The following is a 21,754-nucleotide window of genomic DNA, read 5'->3' on the forward strand; positions in this document are numbered from 1 at the left end:
TTTCCCGCTCTCCATATTGGAATGCTTGAGCACTTTAGCAATGTACTCAGATTGAGACAAATAGACCAATTTCTTGCACCTGTCTCGTTTAATGCGCATGCCAAGGATATGGCTTGCTTCACCCATGTCTTTCATTTCAAATTATGCATGTAACTCTAACTTCAAGGCTGAAATCTTATCCCTGCATTTCCCGAAAATCAACATATCATACATATAAAGGACCAAAATCAGCAAACTACCATCTTTAGCTCATTTAATGTAGAGACAATGGTCCATAGTGCTACGTTTGTAGCCTTGAGAGAGCATGAAGGAGTATAATTTACAATACCACTCCCTTGATGACTGTTTTAGACCATAAAGAGTCTTTTCTAACAGACAAACCAAGTCTTCATTGCCCTTCTCAATAAAACCTTCTGGCTGCTGCATATAAACTTCTTGAAGATCACCATGCAAGAACGCCGTCTTGATATCCATCTGGTCAAGTTTCGTGTCGTCTTTAGCAACCAATGCAAGTACACACTGCAGAGTAGTCATGTTGACAACAGGAGAAAAGATCTCATCAAAGTCAATACCCTGTTGCTACTCAAATCCTTTAGCAACAAGTCATGCCTTGTACTTGGGTTTATTATCATGAGGTGTAATTTTTTGCTTGTACACCCATTTTCATGGTAATGCCTTTTTACATTTAGGCAACCAAACCAACTTCCAAGTTTGATTTTTATGCAACGAGTCCATTTCTGATTGCATAGCTTTCTCCCACTTTGCCTTGTCATCCATTGACATGGCTTCCTTACAGCATGAAGACTTTGTGCAATCTGTCAACATAATGTAGTCCAATGAGGGAGTAAATCTATCAGGAGGCCTTGAAACTCTTGTAGACCTTCTAATAACTGCTTGAGCTAGTTGTCCCTCAGCAACATCTTGTACTGCAGGAGGATTCTGTACTTGTTGTTTGACATTAGGCACTTCAGCCCTATTGTGGACAATTCCATCTTCTTGGAAGATAACTCTCATGACCTCCACTGTATGCACAGGCTTCTTATGCATCTTTTCTTCGTTGAAGTATACATGATTGCTGCGAACTATCTTTTTAGCTTCAAGTTCCCATAACCAAAATCCCATCTCGCCAGGATTTCCATAGCCAAGAAATATGAATTTCTTTGACTTAGGAGCCAACTTCCTCTCCTTTGGAACATGGCAAATCGCTTCACAACCAAAGACTCTCAGATGCTTGTAAGAAGATGAAGAAGGATGGCGGACAAAAATACCATTTCAGCACACAACATGATGGCAACTTTTTATTTTCATTTGTGACTCATATAATTTTATGAAACCCCTTTTTTTATTCTCAATAAAGGTTTGATTTTTACCCACCAATGGAACGGATACCATGACATTTGTACAAAAGGGTTTTCTAAAAAATAAACATTGCAAGATAGTTTGTCACCATATGTGTTACAATAATAATCATGGGTATTATGGTTCACATAGACATTGATACTGTGTACTATTGGATAAAGTATAATTTGACAAACACCAAATTTTGGAAATATTGATAATGTCTCAAGATCACTTAAGAAATGAGAACTAGAGTTTAAGAAAAACTCAAGTTTTAAATTGGCGGGGGATATGTCCACTTGGTGGGCTATCCCCCACCACAAGGGCATACTCCCAGGGTTGGGGGTGGGCCTCTCTCTCTCTCTCTCTCTCTCTCTCTCTCTATCTCTATCTCTCTCTCCTGGAAGTTGAAAATAAGAACAGCACCAATTTTTTCTCGGATGTTGCAACCCTTGTTGAGCAAGGATGCCCAAAAATCCACAAGTATTTGTAAATTAATTAACAAGTATACCGATCTATATCTTCTTCTCTCTCTCTCTCTCTCTCTCCCTCTCTCTCTCTCTCTCTCTCTCTATCTGAACCCTGGAAGACAGCTTTGAGAGTAGCACCATCTTGTTTAAAACTACCTATTTTTCTATAGCCCAAACTCTCTCTCTCTTTATACACAACACTAGGTTTAGTAACGAGGTTTCAAATTAGTCTTGCTCTCAATTTTTCCCTAAAAAACTGTCTCTCTATCTAGGAAGTCCTTCTCAAACAATTGGTAAAACAAGTCTAGGTGGAAAATAAATGATCCTATATGATAAGATTTCCACCCTCTGGAATATTGCTCTATCTTTCTCTCTCACTCTCTTAGTATCTCTTGAATATAATTTAACCTAACACTTTGACAAATCAGTAACTGCACCGATTGGAGCAAAGCCTAAAGTAGAGCATGCAGTTGGCTTATACACATGGGAATAGTAAAGAAGCCACGGTGGGCTGCGTGTATAAAAAAATGCAGAGAGCCTGCAATAGCGTACCCTACTTTGCACCAACACACAAATCCATTTTTTCTTATACACACACACACACACACACATTGGAGGGAAGTGTTGCTCGTTTTGCTCCCTGATTGACAAAACTGCGCATACACACTTAAGGAGGTGCTTCCCTCGTCGTTCGTACACAAGCTACCCACACACACTCGGTCATACAGTCTTTACAGCAGGCTACCCTAGCACACAAACCATCAGTAATTGTCCGAGCGCACTAGCGAAAGACTTAGTCATTTACGACATTGGGAATACTGCAGGGTAAGAAAACCTCTTGACTTTTTTTAGTGTTATTGATCCAAATACATTGGGATAGAGTGTAGCTGTATTGGTTTGCATAAACATGCTCTACCAACCTGTTTCTTGTTGTTTATAATAGCATTAAAAAAGTGCTATTTTTAAAAAACCTCTTTGCACTTAAATAGAAAGTAAAGTCATGGAAACCAACAATGGGAAACTGGGAACAAATATTTGCTCTACATAGCATATTGTATACTTGTGGAGTATGTGTATAAGGGCATAAGATGGGGGAAATATTCGAAAAGAAAAATACGCATGGTATAAACACTGTCCGCATGGTCCGAAACACCATATAATCCGCATGGTTTGGAACACTGTGTAATGAATATCTCATATGCATGACAATGGACACTGGCTCGGGATACATGGTTGACAGGCAAGAAACAGGTCAAACTAGCTCTTAACTCTCCGTGCAATAAGATAGAGCACACTCTAGTTGGTAAACAAAAATGAAGTTATGCAAAAAGTCCATGAGCGGACGTCTGATATACCATGTTCTGGTTTTCTGAAAGATGGTAAGATTATTGTTGAGAAGAGCTTAGCAATATGCATAATAGGTCATTTAAAAAATAAAATAAAATTTGAACACTGGTTGATTGAATGTCACATAATGGTAAACATCTTCTCATGAAATAGCATTTCATATGGTCTTTTTTTGGTAGCCTTACATTGGAAATCATTCAAAACGGTCTCAACACAAAGCATACAGATGATGACCCCGAGCTCTCATGTAGACTTTGGTCTACTAAGAGGATGTTCAACCAGAATTTGGCATAAGTTCTTTTTAAGTCTTTATAGACATTAAAAGTTTGTAAACAAAAGTTACTTTTAAGTATTGGTCTTAAACCATTTAGGAAAAGTCTACTTTGCTTTTTTGAACTAAGAACTTGTAAAGTAAGTTATTTTGGAAATGGTATGCTGACTAGTATGCGTATGGAAGAAAATCCTCATGTGAGGCTCCTTGAAGAGGAGGGAAGGTTTAATTTGAAAAACATGTCTAATTACAAACAAAACTCTATAAAATTTTTGCCAAAAAAAAAGACTTTCTAAATTTTTAAAGGTTTGACATAACTGTATCTTGAAAACTGTGTACATATTTGGTTGGGTAGTTCTAGATTTATCATTTAAAACAAAATCCTCATGTGAGGCTCCTACAAAAGGAGGGTTGGTCTACTTTTTGAAAAATGGGTGTACTTACAAACACAACTCTGCCAAAATTTTGGCAAAATACAAGTATTATATATCTTATCCTTTATATAACCCCAAAATGAAGCTATGCTTCTAAACTTTTTTCTCTATATCTCATTTTTCTTTCTGTATCTCTCTCTCTTTATCCTCTAAGGCTCTCATTCTATCCACTTGGGGGGTAGAGTTTCCAATTTCACATGTAGTCACTATGCAAATGTTGTTTTCTGCCTGAGGTTTTTCCAGTTACTCTTAGAAGCTAGCATCTAGCATAGACCACTAATAGACAAGATCAGGTTTATGAAATTGTACTACAGGGTATGATGATTTCTATCGGAAGCCAAACTATGGGGGATATACCATCCTTTGAAAATGCGAGCCCAAAAACTCGCAAGAGATGCTACTTATCCAATGGAAAGCCACGTCCCTCCACCATACGTGATTTTTTGGAAGGATGCAAATCAGTCTTCATCATCAAACCAGAAAAAACTGTGTACTAGTTGAAATTATGGTAGAGGAAAGTCTGCCAAACAAAACTATTGTGGAAAATACTTTTAAAAAATGGATCATGCCTAATAGAGAAGCAAAGAAAAAACTCCCTTGAAATGCATATAAAGAGAGTGAAGGGGTTTAAGGCTATGTGACAACAATAACAACCAGAATAACTTGTTTGGATACCTGTCTTACCATCAATGTTGCCCATGTTCTAACTGGCTGCTTGTGTTGGATGGTGGCAAGTATAGGTCTATTCTTTCATGGATTCTGAGACTCAATTAGTCTCCTACCAGAACTAGATGTACCAGCTTCAATTATAAAATTTTGGCTTTTGTCAATTTTGTCTTTGTATATTGTCTACTATCCTTTATGTCTTATCTATTTTGGTCAAGTGTCAATTTATGGTTCTCTAAGAGGGGATGTCAAATTTAATCTCTCTCTCTCTCTCTCTCTCTCTGTGTGTGTGTGTGTGTGTGTGTGTGTGTGTGTGTGTGTGTGTGTGTGTTGCACGCATGTGCGTGGTGAAGCACCACTTTTTTCAGGAATGAAGAACCTCACAGGCATCGACAATCGAGATGACTGTCTCCACTATTTCCATGCTACTACTGGTTAGGAAGCATGAGGTTGGAAATTGGCTTGCGAGAGAAGTTAGAACTACAACGCCACAAGTCTAGGGCTCATGGTCCCAACTTGGTGGCCACAACTCTCGTGCGCACATGTGTGTGTGTGTGTGTGTGTGTGTGTGTGAGAGAGAGAGAGAGAGAGAGAGAGAGAGAGAGAGAGAGAGAGAGAGAGAGAGGGATAGAGAGAGAGAGCACTCATGCACAACCCACATGGTAGCTCTGTTAGTTCCCTTTCAACGCTTCTCCTCTGCATGCGACGAGATTGGCCTTGCAACTTTGATTTTCGGCCTTTCACTTCTTAGCTCCCTGACACACAAGTGGTGTCATCGATGGATTGTCTTCTTGCACCTTGCTCAACCACGCAATGGACATTTAGAAGCCGAGGAGGTCCTTCCTATGCACTCACAACATATCTTCGATTGGAATGCATAAGCTCAAGGTTTTGAAATATAGAAATGGTGTGGGAACTATTTAGTTTGCAAGGAAAAATGAAACCAACTATGTTACCTTTCCAAGCAGAGAAACACGTGCTTAGAAGTGGAAGCAAGATAGGCAAGTGTCTATGTGTTACCACGGTAGAAAGATCATGCCCTGTTGGTATAGAAATCCGGAAAAAGAAAAACTCATGTAATGAATAGGAAAAGTCGTGTCTTTGACGTGCAAGGTGTGAGACAATCTTGACTAGCTCAAATTTACTTGCTAGCCCGAATTTACTTTTTCGCCCTGAATTTACTCGGCAATCCAAAATTCGACATCCGAATGACCCCCAATGTCGATCCCATTGGGATGTGCCCGTGCTAGATTGTGCGGAGCATAAAGAGCTCCGTTTTCCTTACTAGACTTGAAATTTATTCTTGAGGTTAAAAAATGTAGAACTTTCAAAGATTTCATGCATTGTATAATGTTGAGCTAAAATCTTGCACTTGGCACCTTCATGCATAATTTTCCTTCTAGCCCTGAGAATGTGCACATTGCATGTTGTAGCTCTGCACAAAGGGTCAAAGTTGAGTGATCTTGGAATCGATCGGCGCTACCTACACCCTATGTGGGAAAACATGAGCGTGCACAGAGAGAGAGAGAGAGAGAGAGAGAGAGAGAGAGAGAGAGAGAGAGAAGGGGGGGGGAGAGAGAGAGAGAGAGGGCGGGCGGGTAGGGTTTCTCGAACAGGGCATGCCAAAAATATATTTTTTAAATCGAAGAAATCTTCAGATAAAAAATTGCACAATAAAACAGGCCTTTGAATTTTAGGTTGAAATTTGAAGAATTGATAGTATTGACACTAAAACTTTCAAAATTTTGTCAATTTTCTTCATTGGAAAGCTTGAAGTCTAGCAAAAAATTAGCAATTTTAGTGGCAAAAATACACTAAACCTAGCTTATTGCAAACATTGGGAATCTCAAATAGCCCCAAAATAAAGAGAATGATAGACGTAAGAAAAGTTGAATACCTAGTATATCCACGATCACTCTCTCACCACCCCGAGCACACCTATTAAAAATTTTCTACACCTTTGCATAGGGCATTGGTGTGTGTGTATGTGTGTGTATGTGTGTGTATGTGTGTTAGAGAGAGAGAGAGAGAGAAAGAGAGAGAGAGAGGAGCCCCTTAAAGTGTTACGCTACTTTTCCTTTTGAAGACCATAAAGAAACTCCAACCCTCAAATTTAATGCTTTGATATCTATACTACTTCTTTATTGAGCTTGAGAAATCCTCGAGCACTCAAGCCTTCCACGCATCAAAAAGTGTTCTCTCTCTCTCTCTCTCTCTCTCTCTCTCTCTCTCTCTCTCTCTCTCTCTCTCTCTCTCTCTCTCTCTCTCTCGCGCATGCACGTGGGTGAAGCACCACTTTTTTTAGGAATGTAGAACCTCATAGGCATCGACAATTGAGACGGCTGCTATGCCCATGCCACTACTGGTTAGGGAGCATGAGGTTGGCAAATTGTCTTGCGAGAGAAGTAAGAACTACAACGTCACAAGTTTAGGGCTACTAGTCCCTTGGCCACAGCTCTCACGCGTGCATGCGCATGTGTGTGTGTGTGTGTGTGTGTGTGTGTGTGTGTGTGTGTGTGTGTGAGAGAGAGAGAGAGAGAGAGAGAGAGAGAGAGAGAGAGAGAGAGAGAGAGCACTCACATCCATCCCCCATGGCATCTCTGTTAGTTCCCTTTCAGTGCTTCTCCTATGTATGCAATGAGATTGGCCTTGTGACTATGGTTTTTGGCCTTTAATTTCTTAGCTCCCTGCCACACAAGTGGTGTCATCGATGACTGCTCTTCTTGCACCTTGCTTACCTACGCAATGGACGTTAGGAGCGGAGGAGGTCCTTTATACACACTCACAACATATCTTCCATTGGAATGCGTAAGCTCAAGGTTTTGAAATATAGAGATATTGTGGGAACTATTTAGTTCACAACAAGGAAAAATGAAACGAGCTATGTTACCTTTCCAAGCAAAGAGACACCTATTGAAAAGGGAGACGAGAGATGAGAGGGAGAGAGAGAAAGAGAGAGAGACGGCTCCACAATTGCAAACCCCAAGAGTGTGTCAAGTTATCACACGAGATAAGTTTATATAGAGGGGACCAGGGTGTTATATACAGAGATACTATATAGAGCTCAACACCCCCACTCAAATGAAGGTCCCTAACTGTGGATGAAAAAACCATTGGGGACTCAAGGGAAAAACCCACAGCTCTATATATACCACCGTTATATTGAAATATTTAAAATATACATTTACAATGTTCAAAGGAGCTACATCACTCTTGTTTTACAATGTGCCCTTGCTAGGGTCTTTAACAATTCTATATATACAATTGATGCAAATTCTTAAATATCTTTGAAAAGCTTTAATATCTTTGAGTAGCTTGAATATCTTTGAGCCCCTATAGACACTACTTGACATGACTTTTATCATGTAAACAATATCAACTCAAGAAACACATCAAGACGTGAAGGTTAGAAATAACCACATCACATTGTCCTTAGAGACGATTCATGACACTGCTCTAGAGACGACATAGAAGCAAACGTAATGCCAATGCAATCACGTGTGCAGACAACATAGAAAAAAATGTAATATCAATGTAATCACATGTGCACACATATATACAAAGCTGAGATGTAATGAACATATTGGGGTCCCCAAGATCTCAACAGCTGGTAGTTGTCATCATCATGGCTTTACGTACCAAGGCATCACGGTATTCACGATGGGAAAAGAGATGCTCAGAAAAGCTTTGAAATAGCAATCATCATGGTTTTACGTACCATGGCATCAGAGACGTTTTCTTCAAATCAAATAAAAACTGTAAAATAGTAATCATCATCATGGCTTTATGTACCATGGCATCACGGTATTCACCATGGCAATAGAGACGCTTAGAAAAGCTTTGAAATTTCAATCATCATGGCTTTACGTACCATGGCATCGAAGATGCTAGTTTTGTGCAAAATCTGCAAAACCTCAAGACAATGATTAGTCAGTAGATAATGTCAGATGAAAACCATCACACACATTAATATACGGTCCCATAAGCTGATCATAAAATTACGTGAAATATTTATGACAAATTGCAACAAGATCAATAGCAACAAATTACAAGTTCTGATGTCCAAACATACAATCTCAATATGGCAAGACATCGTAACTTGTAGGACAAGGACGCTAATAATAGACTTGCCGCAGTCGCGTAGCACTTCAGTATGCCATGTAGACTGCATTGTGTAAGCTTCATCATGTTGACTTAAGGAGACTGGATGAGTTCACCTAGCACCTTAGTATACAAATTAGTCTGCTATTGGTCACTATGTGCTAGTATAAAGTGTAACATACGCTCTATGCACTCTCGCCACTCCAAAAATACAAGCTACCAGGAGGATTCTAAGGATAAAGCGCAACATACGCTATACAAATCTCCAGCAGTATGCACGCTCATCACTATATATACATATATATAAATATTTGTATTTTCTTAAAATAAAAATGCATTCTGTTTCTCTGTTGCAGTCCCTTCACGAAACACACACGATATCCCTTCAATCTTCAAAATGGAATATGCAAGAAATTAAGAATATAGTGTAAGAACGCTACGGTCACTCTACTAAGGCTACTCTTACTACTGTGTTTTTATCCTCCAGAAAATTCTACCCTAATATGGATTAGCATGGCAGAGTTTCCTTGAACTAGAGTAGGCCTTCCTGAGAGTCATGCTAGAAGCAGTTCTCTCTACGAAAACGTCAACCCCCTTGCAACATGATCTTTAACCTCTAAACAAAATAAATAAGAACGTTCTCTTGAATTGATCTTGTGATTGTTGTTGCAGCATGGTGCTCTGTAGACCACAACATATGCACGGACATTTTTCTTGCTGCAAATTGTTGGAAAATCGGTTGCAATATCTTTCAATAGGCCTCATACTCGAGCTCTATACACCTCTTCCTGCCTTGTGCTATGACACAGCCTGTGGCTTCGTCTTTCACGCCTCTTTTGTAGCGTCTTTTTTCTCACGGTGGCGAGCACCCACGTTACTTAGGATAGGCTTGAGTGTGCTACCAAATAAAGGGAGCAAGCAAAAAATCAGGCTGTTATGCGGACACCAGTGAAACAGCCCAGTATAAAAGTCTGCATCTCTACACTGCTGACTGCAGGTTTCTCCACAACGTTGTACATTTTTTTGGCTGTCCGGAGATTAAGAATACCCAGATTTTTGCAACCTTAATTATAGACAAGAGTGCACCTGACGTCAACAACCATGGGGGCTGTGAGCTCGTCATAGTAGCGGCCCAGTCAGCTTATAATATATTTGTATATTTGTAGCTTAGATTTCCCTTCATTAGTGTCAGCATGGGAGGTGGAAGAGAGAGCATGCTTTCTGGACCTGCCAAATCAGGCGTCCCCTCGTGCTTGATTCTCTTGTCCACGCTTCTGATGGGTCAGCTTTGACGATCCCTGTAACACAGAAAAAGGTGCTCGCTGCTTTTGTCCATGATTCTTGACGCTTCTTGTAGTGATCCATGCTACCATCTTAGTCATCCTCATAGTGATCCATCCGTTCTTTACAGAACCGTCGTCTGTGGTACCTTTTTTCAAGAAGCTCATGACTACTTTCTAGCTCTTAGAGCCATGCATGAAGTTGAAGCTCTGATACCATGTTGATAAGGGATACGAGAGATGAGAGGGAGAGAGAGAAAGAGAGAGAGAGAGACGGCTCCACAATTGCAAACCCCAAGAGTGTGTCAAGTTATCACACGAGATAAGTTTATATAGAGAGGACCAGGGTGCTATATATAGAGATACTATATATAGCTCAACAACACCTGCTTAGAAGTAGAAGCAAGATCATGGAAAGTGTCTATGTGTTATCACGGTAGAAAGATCATGCCCTGTTGGTATAGAAATTCGTAAAAGAAAAAAACTCATGTAATGAAGAGCGACTTTAGACTCTGTTGGGATCTGAGGTGTCTTTTGAAGAACTTGGATTTTTTTTACAAAGTAAGGACTATGAGCTCAATATCTAAGTGAAAAACCAAGTTCTCAATATCTAAGTGAAAAACCAAGTTTGGTGCCTACACTTAGGTACTATCTCAAGAAAGGGGAAGATAACTCAAAGATAATAGTAAGCTCGTGTATGTATAAAAGGGATAGGGAATTAGGTAAGGTGGGGCGCTAACCAAAAAGATACTTCATATGGCACTATATCAATGCGTGTAAGAATAAGTAGGATGTCGTTATTGGTTATGACAATATATAAGGGGTCCATGCCAGGCATGGTGACATATTCAAGCCAAGAGTGAGACAAATGCATTTTGATGTAGACATAAGAGGGAAAACATATGGCAAAGTAGGTTTACGGTAGTTTAATTTATAATTTAAATGGACAAAATTGTAGCAAAGCCTGGATATGCATGTCCATATAGCCATAAAGATTGAGTACAATTCATCAAATGGATGGTGGCAAAGATAAATTCACAAAGGAGAAATGGTGGCATAATGATAAAGTTTGTGTTTGTTGCTTATCAAAGCTACTATATTGAGATCAAGATGTACATAGTTTGAAGAAGGTTTAGAATATTCTTGGCATTGCAATAAAATACGTGAAGCAGATAAGCTGGTGGGAATCTGGGATCTGGATGTTTCACGAAGGATCATAGGTTGTGACATATTACATGCCTAAAGAACAATAGAACGCTAAACTCTACCAATGAGATATGTAAAACAATACGCTATTCATAAATATTGACAATAAAGTAAGAGCATGCAACCCTCTAAAATTACCCTTTTCTCTTGCACATCTTCTTTCTTTACTATTAAACAACATAGTTGACAAGTTTCATAGTGGTTCTTATAAACTTGCGAAAACATGTCTTTCTTTTTTTGCATTACCCATTGCATTGAAATTATTGCAACGATGTAAGGTGAGAGCATAGGGAAATAGCATGCATTAGCCCCTTAGGATTGACATGATACACACCATCAAAAGCTTACTTGGATACCAAAACATGGCCCCTTTATCACAAATGTGGAGACCACCCATGCCAAGCAAGGTGCTCACATTGAAGCAATCACTGCAACACAGGGGGTGTGTGTTGTTGGAGCTATATATGGCTCACTCTACTCAACTTAGCCTCATCTATATATTTGTATCTTGTCCTCAACATGAATCAATCTTTGGGAGCGTACATGGTGTGTCTCTTGTCTCGTCTCTCTCTTTCTCTCTACATCTCAACATGGTATCAGAGCGGTAACGATCACACGCCGATTCAATTCATGGTGACAAAGCAGTATGTGTATGCGATTCGCATGTAAGATTCAAAATTGCTACAAATTTTATTTTTGAGAATTGATTCTTGTTAATTGTGGTTGTTTTTTGTTAAGAAGAATATGATTAGTGTTTTGTGTGGTGTTTATTGCTAATCTATATAATGAATCATTGATTACGTTTTCTTGTTAATTTGTTTTTTGACACCCTGAAATTCGTCTCAATTTTTGGGAGTCTTCTGCTCAAAATTTGGAGAAACGAAAAAAGCGCGATGGAGCACATCATACATGGTACTTTTCATCCAAAAACTTGTTTGTCTCCTCGAGCTTTTCGTTTTAGTTCTAAGTTTGCATCATCGGAGTTCACAACAGAAAGTTATGTTGTTTTTACTGTAATTGAGCTTGACGCAGCTTTTGTCCTCATGCGTCTTTGTGAAGCGTCCGCGATCATTTTTCTAATTTTGGCATCAACTTTTTTGAGCAAATTTAGCTTTTTTCTATTCGTATTGTGACCGTCAACCTTGCATCTCACGTCACTCTATTTTGAGGACTCTTTTATTGTTAACGTCTCCTTTTTTTTTCTTTTTTGGGTGACCCTCTTACATCTTTGGACGTTTATTGAGCATCCTTCTTGCATTTATCGTTGACAAAACACAATCGTCATATTTTTCTCGTTCTCAATTGCAGCCTTCACCATATATGGCATGCAGATTTTGTGATCTTGTCTTATATATCTTCTCGCAACCAGATATGGCTATGACTATTCTCGTCAATGGATTTCCTTCTGGCCATCGTTCTGTTCCTCCTTCCAAGACCAAGAATTTCCAGGCTGAAAAGCAAAGATGTTGTTAATTCTTGAAGGCGATGAACTCTCTGATGTTGTCCTTGGAAATCGTGTTTGTCCACCTCAGCCTGTTGATACGAATCATGATAATGTGCTTATCATTGAAGGACCTATATTTGAAGATTGGAATGTTGCATATACGGATTAGCAACAACGACGTGATAAAGTAGCTCGTCGGTATATTATTTCTGCTCTTATTGACTTCCTTTTGCTTGGTATGTATGAATTGCCTACTTCCCACGACGTATGAAGTACATTATTGCAAACTTTCAAAAGAAATCTTTTACAAAAATACTTTATTTGAGAGGGTTGCTTAACAAGTTACAATATGAAGTTGGTACTGCCATAATGAGACATATTGAGTCTTTTAAATCTATTATTAATCAACTTGCTACTGTTGGTGATCCTGTTCCACAAAAACAACTAGTTACACTTCTCCTTGATACGGTAAAGGACTCTTCTTAAGATAGCATTGTTACTATTCTCTTCAATTGAATACTCTCAAAGTCAAGAACGATGTAATGCTGGTCATGATACAACTATGATTTCACAAGATGAGACCCAGTCACAACAGATGGAACGTGCTTTTCATGCTCGAAGGCATCCATTTCAATGAGAAAACCGCAGAGGTGGCCGTCGCAGTAATATTTTCTCTCGTCTCAAATTTCCTAATAAGCAATGTTCTTACTGTAACACAAATGGCCATACTGAAGATGATTGTTAGGCACGTCAATATGATGAAGAACACAATATTACCACAAAACAACCACGTTTATCTAGAGAATCGTCTTCTTCTTCTTGTGAATATTGTGGACGGTCTGATCATCCCACCCATATGTGCTATAAGCGTCGATTCCACACATATCATAATAGAGCATATGCTACTAAATATAGAAACAATATTGTACCAGAAACAATCTAAGTGTCTCCATAACTATCATCCACTATCAGTTCAACATGTTGTTTATCTTGCTGATGATACGACTTGTCAAGTAAAGGGTATTGGAGATTTATATCTTGGTACCTTATCTTCTTCCACTCAAATTTTGGGAGGAGTATAACATGTACCAGATCTTCAAGGTAATCTTTTTTCAATTGTTAGACTTGTTGATCTTGGTCTCTTTGTTGGAGTTGATCATATCAAATGCCAAATTGAGAAAGATGGACAGACGATAGCCATTGCTCCTCAAAACGGTAATTTGTTTGAACTCTCTCTCAATGATGCTATAGAAAATGTTGTCACTGCTCCAAGTGATCATGATTGCAAAGTATGGCATCACTATTTTGTTCATGCTGATTTCTCAAAACTCCTTGATCTTCATCGTCGTGATCTTGTTCATGGCATGGATCTTAAAGCTCATCCCCATATGGAAATTTGTGAGTTTTGTGCTCTTGGGAAATATAATCGTAAACCCTTTCCTCTTTCAAATACAACTCATTCTCATGACATATTGGATCTTGCTCATACTGGTATATGTAGATCTCTACCTTCTTTGAGATCACAATATCGCTACTTCATTACTTTCGTTGATGATTTCTCATGGTATACGATTGTATTTCTACTTAGACAAAAATCTGAGGCCTTATCTATTTTCAAACAATTCCACAAAGTTGCGAAACTTCAAACTCGTTGTCGCCTTAAGAAGCTTCGTAGTGACAATAGAGGCGAATATGTTTCGCGAGAGTTTGTGAGTTACTGTGCTGGCATTGGAATTCATCTCATGAACAAACTATTGCATATTCACCTCAACAAAACGGCGTTGCTAAACGAAAGAATCGCACTATTCTCAATGTTGTAAGATGTATGCTGATTCATTCTGGTTTATCTCGTGTTTTCTGGACTGAAGCTACTTTGACAACAATGTTTATTTAGAATCATCTTCCTACTATTGCATCTTCTGGTAAGATACCCATCAGCATGGAAAGGTGACATTCCTTCTGTATCTCATTTTTGAACCTTTGGATGTATTGCTTATATTCATGTTCCCAAAGAAACACGAACAAAGCTTGATGCTCTTGGTTTTAAAGTTATTTTTATTGGATATTCTAACACTTCCAAAGTCTAAAACTTCTATGACCCTTCCTCCAAGAAAGTAACCGTGAATCGTGATGCTACTTTTAACGAACAACTTATGGGAGGCTCATGGTCCATGGATGATTCTGATTATACTACATCATTGCTTCAGTATTTTCCATTTCTTTCTGAGATGAAACCCTTCCTATAGAGCAGCTTTCCTCTTCACAACCATCCATTCCAAATGTTGCCAATGATGATATTGATAATTTTTTTGATTTGCCTATTGATTTTGAACATGGCTCATGTCATGTTTATGATGACGATATTGTTGATAATGCTTTCTCTACTTCTGAAGATCCCGTTACTTATGATGAAGCTATCTCTTCACCACAAAAGGATCAATGGCAAGAGGCTATGGAAGCAGAGTACGATTCTCTTATCTCTAAAGGTACATGAATACTAACTGAACTACCTCCTAGTCATACAGCTATTAAGTGTAAGTGGGTGTATAAGACAAAAGTAAAAGCAGATGGATCTTTTGAAAATTTCAAGGCACGTTTAGTTGCAAAAGGTTACTCCCAAGTAGCTGGTGTTGATTATCAAGAGACCTTTTCACCAGTTGTTCACATTACAAGTGTTCAAGTTTTATTGGCATTTTCTGTTCAGTTTGATTTAGAAGCTCATCAAAAGGATGTGCAAACGGCTTTTCTTAATGGTGACTTGGAAGAGGAAATTTATATGGAACAACCAGAAGGGTTTGTTATTCCAGGTAAAGAAGACCTTGTTGCTCAACTCCATAAGGCACTATATGGTCTCAAACAAGCTTCACGAGCCTGATATACAAAATTTGATCTTTTTCTCACCTCTAAAGGATTCATCTCTTTCTCTTCAGACCCCAACTTATACATAAAATGCCAAGGTAGCAGTTTTGTGATTCTTCCTCTTTATGTGGATGATACCATCTTTGTTTCAAATGATTTGGAATTTCTTCAGTAAGTGAAAAAGTTATAGTCTTTTTCATTTGATATGGTGGATCTTGGAGAGATTCACTCATGTCTTGGCATTGAGATCCAACGAAACCATACAAAAAGTATTTGATTCCTTCAACAGTCAAAGTTTATTGCAGATACTATTCAAAAATTTGGTATGGAATCTGCACATTCGGCCAACACACCTTGTCTTGCGAGCTCTACGAAGAACACTACTAACAATGGCAATCAACTTGTCACAAATCAATCATATGCTAACTTAATTGGATGTCTTCAGTTTGTTGGCATGAACACTCGTCCTGATATTCTGCTTATTGCTAATTATCTTGGACAACATCTTACACGTCCTTCTCTTAAGCATTGGTCTACAGCAAAGAGTCTATTGAAATACTTGAAAGGCACTTCAAATTTTGGTTTGGTCCATCGATGACAACTCACATCGGATTCTATGCAATCTCTTTATCTTTTGGGTTACACATATGCAGACTAGGCAAGCTCACATTTATCTATGCGATCTATTGGTGGAAATTGCTTCTTTATTAATAAATGTCTTGTTTCTTGGACCAGCAAGAAACAACACTGTGTTGCAGTTTTTGTGACTAAGTCAGAATATGTTGCGGCGTCACTTGCAACTCATGAGTTGATCTGGCTTTGACAAATGCTAGTTGATATTGGTCACTCTCCTCTTTCTATCACACCATCGCAGTGTGACAACCAAAGTGCTGTGGTCACTCTCCTCTTTCTATCACACCATCGCAGTGTGACAACCAAAGTGCTATTAGTCTTGCAAAAGACTATGTTCAACATAATAAGTCAAAGCACAATGGTGTCCATTATCATTATTTCATGTATGAAGTACGCAAAGGAACCATTATGGTTGAACACTCAGACATTCTTACCAAAGGCCTCAATGAGTCATGTTTCATGCTCTCGTGCTCGGAGCTTGGAGTTGCTTCGGCCTCACTCTTTCTAGATTAGCTTCTCTGCTATTATAATAACTTTGTACATATGACATTGTAATTCTATAGGTACCATGCACTATGCACACTCCACATTTGCACATTGTGATCTCTGAGTCACTTGTATATTTGTACATAGATACACAATTTACTTTCACATCATCATCCGCTGGTTCATATTCTCACATTGTATAGGGGCTTGGGTTTTCCCCTTGAACTCCCCAAGGGTTTTTTCATCCAAAGCTAGAGACCTTTGTTTGAGTGGGGGTGTTGGAGCTATATATGGCTCACTCTACTCAACTTGGTCTCACCTATATATTTGTATCTTGTCATTAATATGAATCAGTCTTTGGGAGCATACATGGTGTGTCTCTTGTCTCGTCTCTCTCTTTCTCTCTACATCTCAACACTGTCTCTTGTCTCGTCTCTCTCTTTCTCTCTACATCTCAACATGTGTGTGTGTGTGTGTGTGTGTGTGTGTGTGTGTGTGTGTGAGAGAGAGAGAGAGAGAGAGAGAGAGAGAGAGAGAGAGAAGCAAATAACAAATTATGAAGGTTAGTTTAAATCTCTTTGAGAGATTTCTCTCAAAGAGATTTAAACTAACCTTCATAATTTGTTATTTGCTTCTCTCTCTCTCTCTCTCTCTCTCTCTCTCTCTCTCTCTCTCTCTCTCTTGCACACACGCACACATACATACACACACACGCACGGAATGTGGTACACACGCACGGAATGTGGTCAACATACAGAACACTCCTTAGCTGGCCCAACCTCATTGTACACACTACACAAGCAACATTACATAGAGCAAGCCACACCTTTAAGGTGGTGGTCACGCGAGGCACAATCATTAATAATTGATATTTTTGCCTATTACGCTTTAATTTGAGAAATTCAATGATTATTGAGTCTACTCCATGGTCACGCAAAAAGACTGAGCCCGAACCTAACGTGCAGGTGATAGGCCTTTGCAAGTATGCTGATTTTGGCATACTTACAAGAGGCTTGGAATAGTAGAATTGAGCCGCTTCAATTAGGAGGCTCAGTTATCCGCCCAACTTATATATAATTGAGTCTCGTGTAACCATGCCTTAGAGTCGGCTTTCTATAGTTGTTGCTAATCCACGATGTTAGAGACACCTAAGCCATGGGGCTTTGCCTTTGCTTTTAGAACAACAAAACCTTTGGAGAACCCACAATTTTACGACTCTTCTTTTAAAATTTTATGACCGCAATAACGCGTGAGTCACATACTAGTTTTGAGAAAGGGTTGCTCATTGAAAACAAAGCAAAAGAAGGTCCAGCTCATTGAAAACAAAGCAAAAGAATGTCCAAATGCATGGAGAGTTACTAAACATTCACTTATGACCATTCAACACGAGATAAGGATTGCAGAATTTCTCTAAAGGTGTAGGGATGGATCCATTCTTGATAGCAAACCACTTTCAATTTCATAAAGTGAGTGTGGCTTATGACCATTCAACACGAGATAAGGATTGCAGAATTTCTCTGAAGGTGTAGGGATGGATCCATTTTTGATAGCAAACCACTTTCAATTTCATAAAGTGAGTGTGGCTTTGAACAAATGTGCACATGGGTTGAAAACTTCCACTTTGTACTACCCAATGCATGAAAGTAACCTAGATTTTTTTTTCGATGCACCTAAGGCCCGCAGGGCGAGGTGCTTATCCCTTCCAAATATTAGCCATGTTACATGGTTTGACAAGGGCCGCGTACCATCGAGCAAGAGCCACGCGTAACCTACCTTTTATAAAGTGTCATTCTCAAATTTTCGTAGCCGCAAGTGCATTTCAAGGAAAGCGAAATTATTTATCCTTAACCCTTTGTTAGACTAAGACTTTAGAATGAACACGCAGTCACAATGTTTGGAAAGAAAGAGACCCATTGAAAAATTTATGTTACAAAATTACTTCGTGCCCCATTGTTAGGGACAACAAAGCATCATCATCCTTGTGAATTGGTCAGCCAAGTAAATCACGTAGGGTAAAGGGGCCAATAAGGAGACAATCGCCTTTAGTAAGACGTATCACCCCCCATTTCTAATGCAAATGTGCATGGATAGATGGCGTAAAGTCGTTGATGTGCAATGTTTTGATTCGTATGATTCGTGTTCAAAATTGGATCTACGTCGTCCTATAGTTGGCGAAGGGGTGTCTATAATCCTTATAGCATACCATTTTGTGTTGGGACTCGTGCTAAACTGTTGTAAATTGATTTGCAAAAGCTCTGACAACACGACCAATTGCACTATGATGCCCTCATTGCTGTGCATCTTTTGCACCTCATATTACATGAATTTGTATAAGGGTGTGTGAGATCCACCAACACACCTTAGTTAGCCCTCTATTGGCCCCTTTACTCTAGCTTTTCTATGATTAAAAGACATAGCTCACGTATCCTGGTTTGTATTGTAAATTTTTTGGTTGAAAATTACAAATTTCAGTTGTTAATTCATCGGCCCTTAATTTTCAAGGATAAAATTGGGCTATTTTATTACACATGCTGATTTATACCTTAGATGCTGGCATAAGATCCAGTTATACCATTAGCTTGACCTTAAAGTTAAGCCCAAGAAAATGATTTTTTTCGAAAAGTAATGGTTATGCTTGCCCCATGATGCGCCTGCTTAAGACTAGGAGGCATAACATGCAAGATTGTACGAAAACGTAATAGAGCTTCGGAGGTGCTTGAATGGAAATATGTGACAAGGTACTTCTAAAACTCCATCACTTACTAGTCCCCTTGGCTATTCAAAGCGGAGAGCCTCCGGCTTAACCGCTTCTGGAGAGAAATAGCTAGAAAGATAAACAACAAAAGGCTCAAACATGTAGGTCATTTTTGGGACAACATCAGCAGGGGTTGGAAAGGTGCAGACCAGTTGGCTACCGAATTCCACCTTAACGGGACTTAGGATTACCGGTCAATAGAGTTTTGGATGGGATGTGCAATTGTTGTATGCCAGTGTGTGAGTCAGTGTTCGAATGGAAGGCTTTGTGTTGGCCCAAGGATATGCATTTATGCAAACCAAAGACCAAAGACATCCACCTCTATCTTATGGTCTTGTTTGATTGGTTCTGCCCCCTTAACAAGCTCTGGGGGAAGCAATGCCCGGAGGCTAGGTAGAGGGTGGTAACAAATAACATTTGGAAGATACAATGTCCTTTGAGGATGAAGACCTTTCTTTAGAAAGTACTATGGTGGGTTTTGCCGTCAAGAGTGAAGATTGCCGCCAGAGGATTGGTTTTGATAGATGTTCTAACTGCAAAATGACTAGCAAGGACCTTGTCCACCTGTTCAAGGAGTGCCCAACTATAAGTGGGTTGGTAGGGAAGACATGCAATTGGGTTCAAAAGACCTGGAAGATTAATTTCTTCAAGAACGACCTAATCTTTGGAGGAATGAGGTTGGAAAGCCAAGTGCTACTGATATGCATGCATATTGTTAGATTTTGCTACTTCAAGCAAGTATGGAAGGCCAAGAACTGTCGGATCTTTGAGAATTGTCTATCCTGTGTTAGTTTCTCGGAGATCGTGCAAGAAAGCAAGGAATTGATTGTATCTAATGGTAAAAGAAAGGAGACAAATGGTATTGGGCCATCAATGCTATGCTGATAGGCTAGAGCTAACCTAAGTCTGTGGCAAGCTCTTGGTTGTTCTTAGATGTATCCCTAAGATCTGTGAGCAGGGCTTACCTTGTAATTTTTTTGATATCTTTAATATAACTTCACTCACTTTGGTGAGTTTTGCCAAAATAAAAAAGTAATGGTTAAAAGCATGGCCTTGGCCCAAGGCTAAGAAGAAACCATTCTCTCTCTCTCTCTCTCTCTCTCTCTCTCTCTCTCTCTCTCTCTCTCTCTCTCTCTCTCTCTCTCTCTCTCTCTCTCTCTCTCTCTCTCTCTCTCTCTCTCTCTCTCTCTCTCTCTCTCAGTATGCCGCACTACCTCTCGGCTGGACAGATGCTACTGCTCTCATCAAGCTGACTGGATTTCAATGACGTTAGAGATGAAGGTAATCTCAACAAAAAGCCTATCCGATCACATGTCATTGCACTTACAACTCAAGAAAGATAAAAGGGGGCGGGGGGGCGGGGCAATCCCCGAGAGGGGAGAAAAAGCTTCTGGTTACAGGGACACACATGTTCAAAGACCCTCTCTTCAGAAGCATCACCAAGAAAGTGTTGGGAAAGCTCAAGAAAGATGTGGGGATGAATAAACCTAGTGCTTGGAACCTATTTGTTCGGAGTGTACAAAAACCTATCAAAACTTTGGGTCCTCAGGTTAAAAAAGCCAATGAGGCACATATCAAACATCTCACATAGGAGGTAGCGCAATTGGCCTCTAGGAAGGTTGCTGGACTGGCTACCGAGGATGAGCACAAGTGATGGCTTGAAGCTAAATCTCACCTGGCCAACGGACAACTGGAGGCAATTAGGAAGGCCAGATTGCTCTGTAGGGAAACTTTCCTTCAACCAGAGCCTTCTAACCAAGCACATTTTTTCAGGGCTCTGAAAGTGAGGAAGAGTCAACGCCGCGTGCAAGTGCTCGATGATGAGAAAGGGAATACAATTCAAAACCGAGATGAGATGAGTGGACTTATGCTCAATTATCTCAGCCAGATTATCGGCCAACCAGAGACCCAATCTCAAGACGTGGAAGAAGCCCGAGCGTCTTTACTTGGGAGTGTTGAAAAGAAGGTTCCCCAGGAGGAAGCCAACCGCATGGGAAAGGCCTTCTCTGAGGAGGAATGCTCAGTGGCACTAACAGCTCTTGGCAATGAAAAGTCCCCCGGTTGGGATGGACCGACGGCTGAATTCTTTAGGGAGTTTTGGGATGATCTCAAGGGTCCAATTACACGGATGGCCAATCAAGCTGTTGCCGAAGAATCATTGGATGCAAGTGTTAAGAGAGGGCTTATCAAGCCCATCCCCAAACAGACCTTCTTCTCTCAACTTAAACATTGGTGTCCCATTACGATGATGTCAGTAGCATACAAAGTTATTGCCAAGGTGATAGCTCTCAGACTTGCCCCCCTTCTGAGTCGGATCATTTCTCCCCATCAACACGGGTTCATTAAAGGGAGATCTATATATGACAATATCTTGGCAGCAATGGTAGGATTAGAGTATGTATCCTTGTCCAAGCAAGAGTAAAGCCTATGATATAATAGAATGGTCCTATATAGAAGAAGTCAT

This window comes from Adiantum capillus-veneris, chromosome 20 (genome assembly GCF_014529385.1).
Source record: "Adiantum capillus-veneris isolate H3 chromosome 20, ASM1452938v2, whole genome shotgun sequence".
Lineage (NCBI taxonomy): Eukaryota > Viridiplantae > Streptophyta > Polypodiopsida > Polypodiales > Pteridaceae > Adiantum > Adiantum capillus-veneris.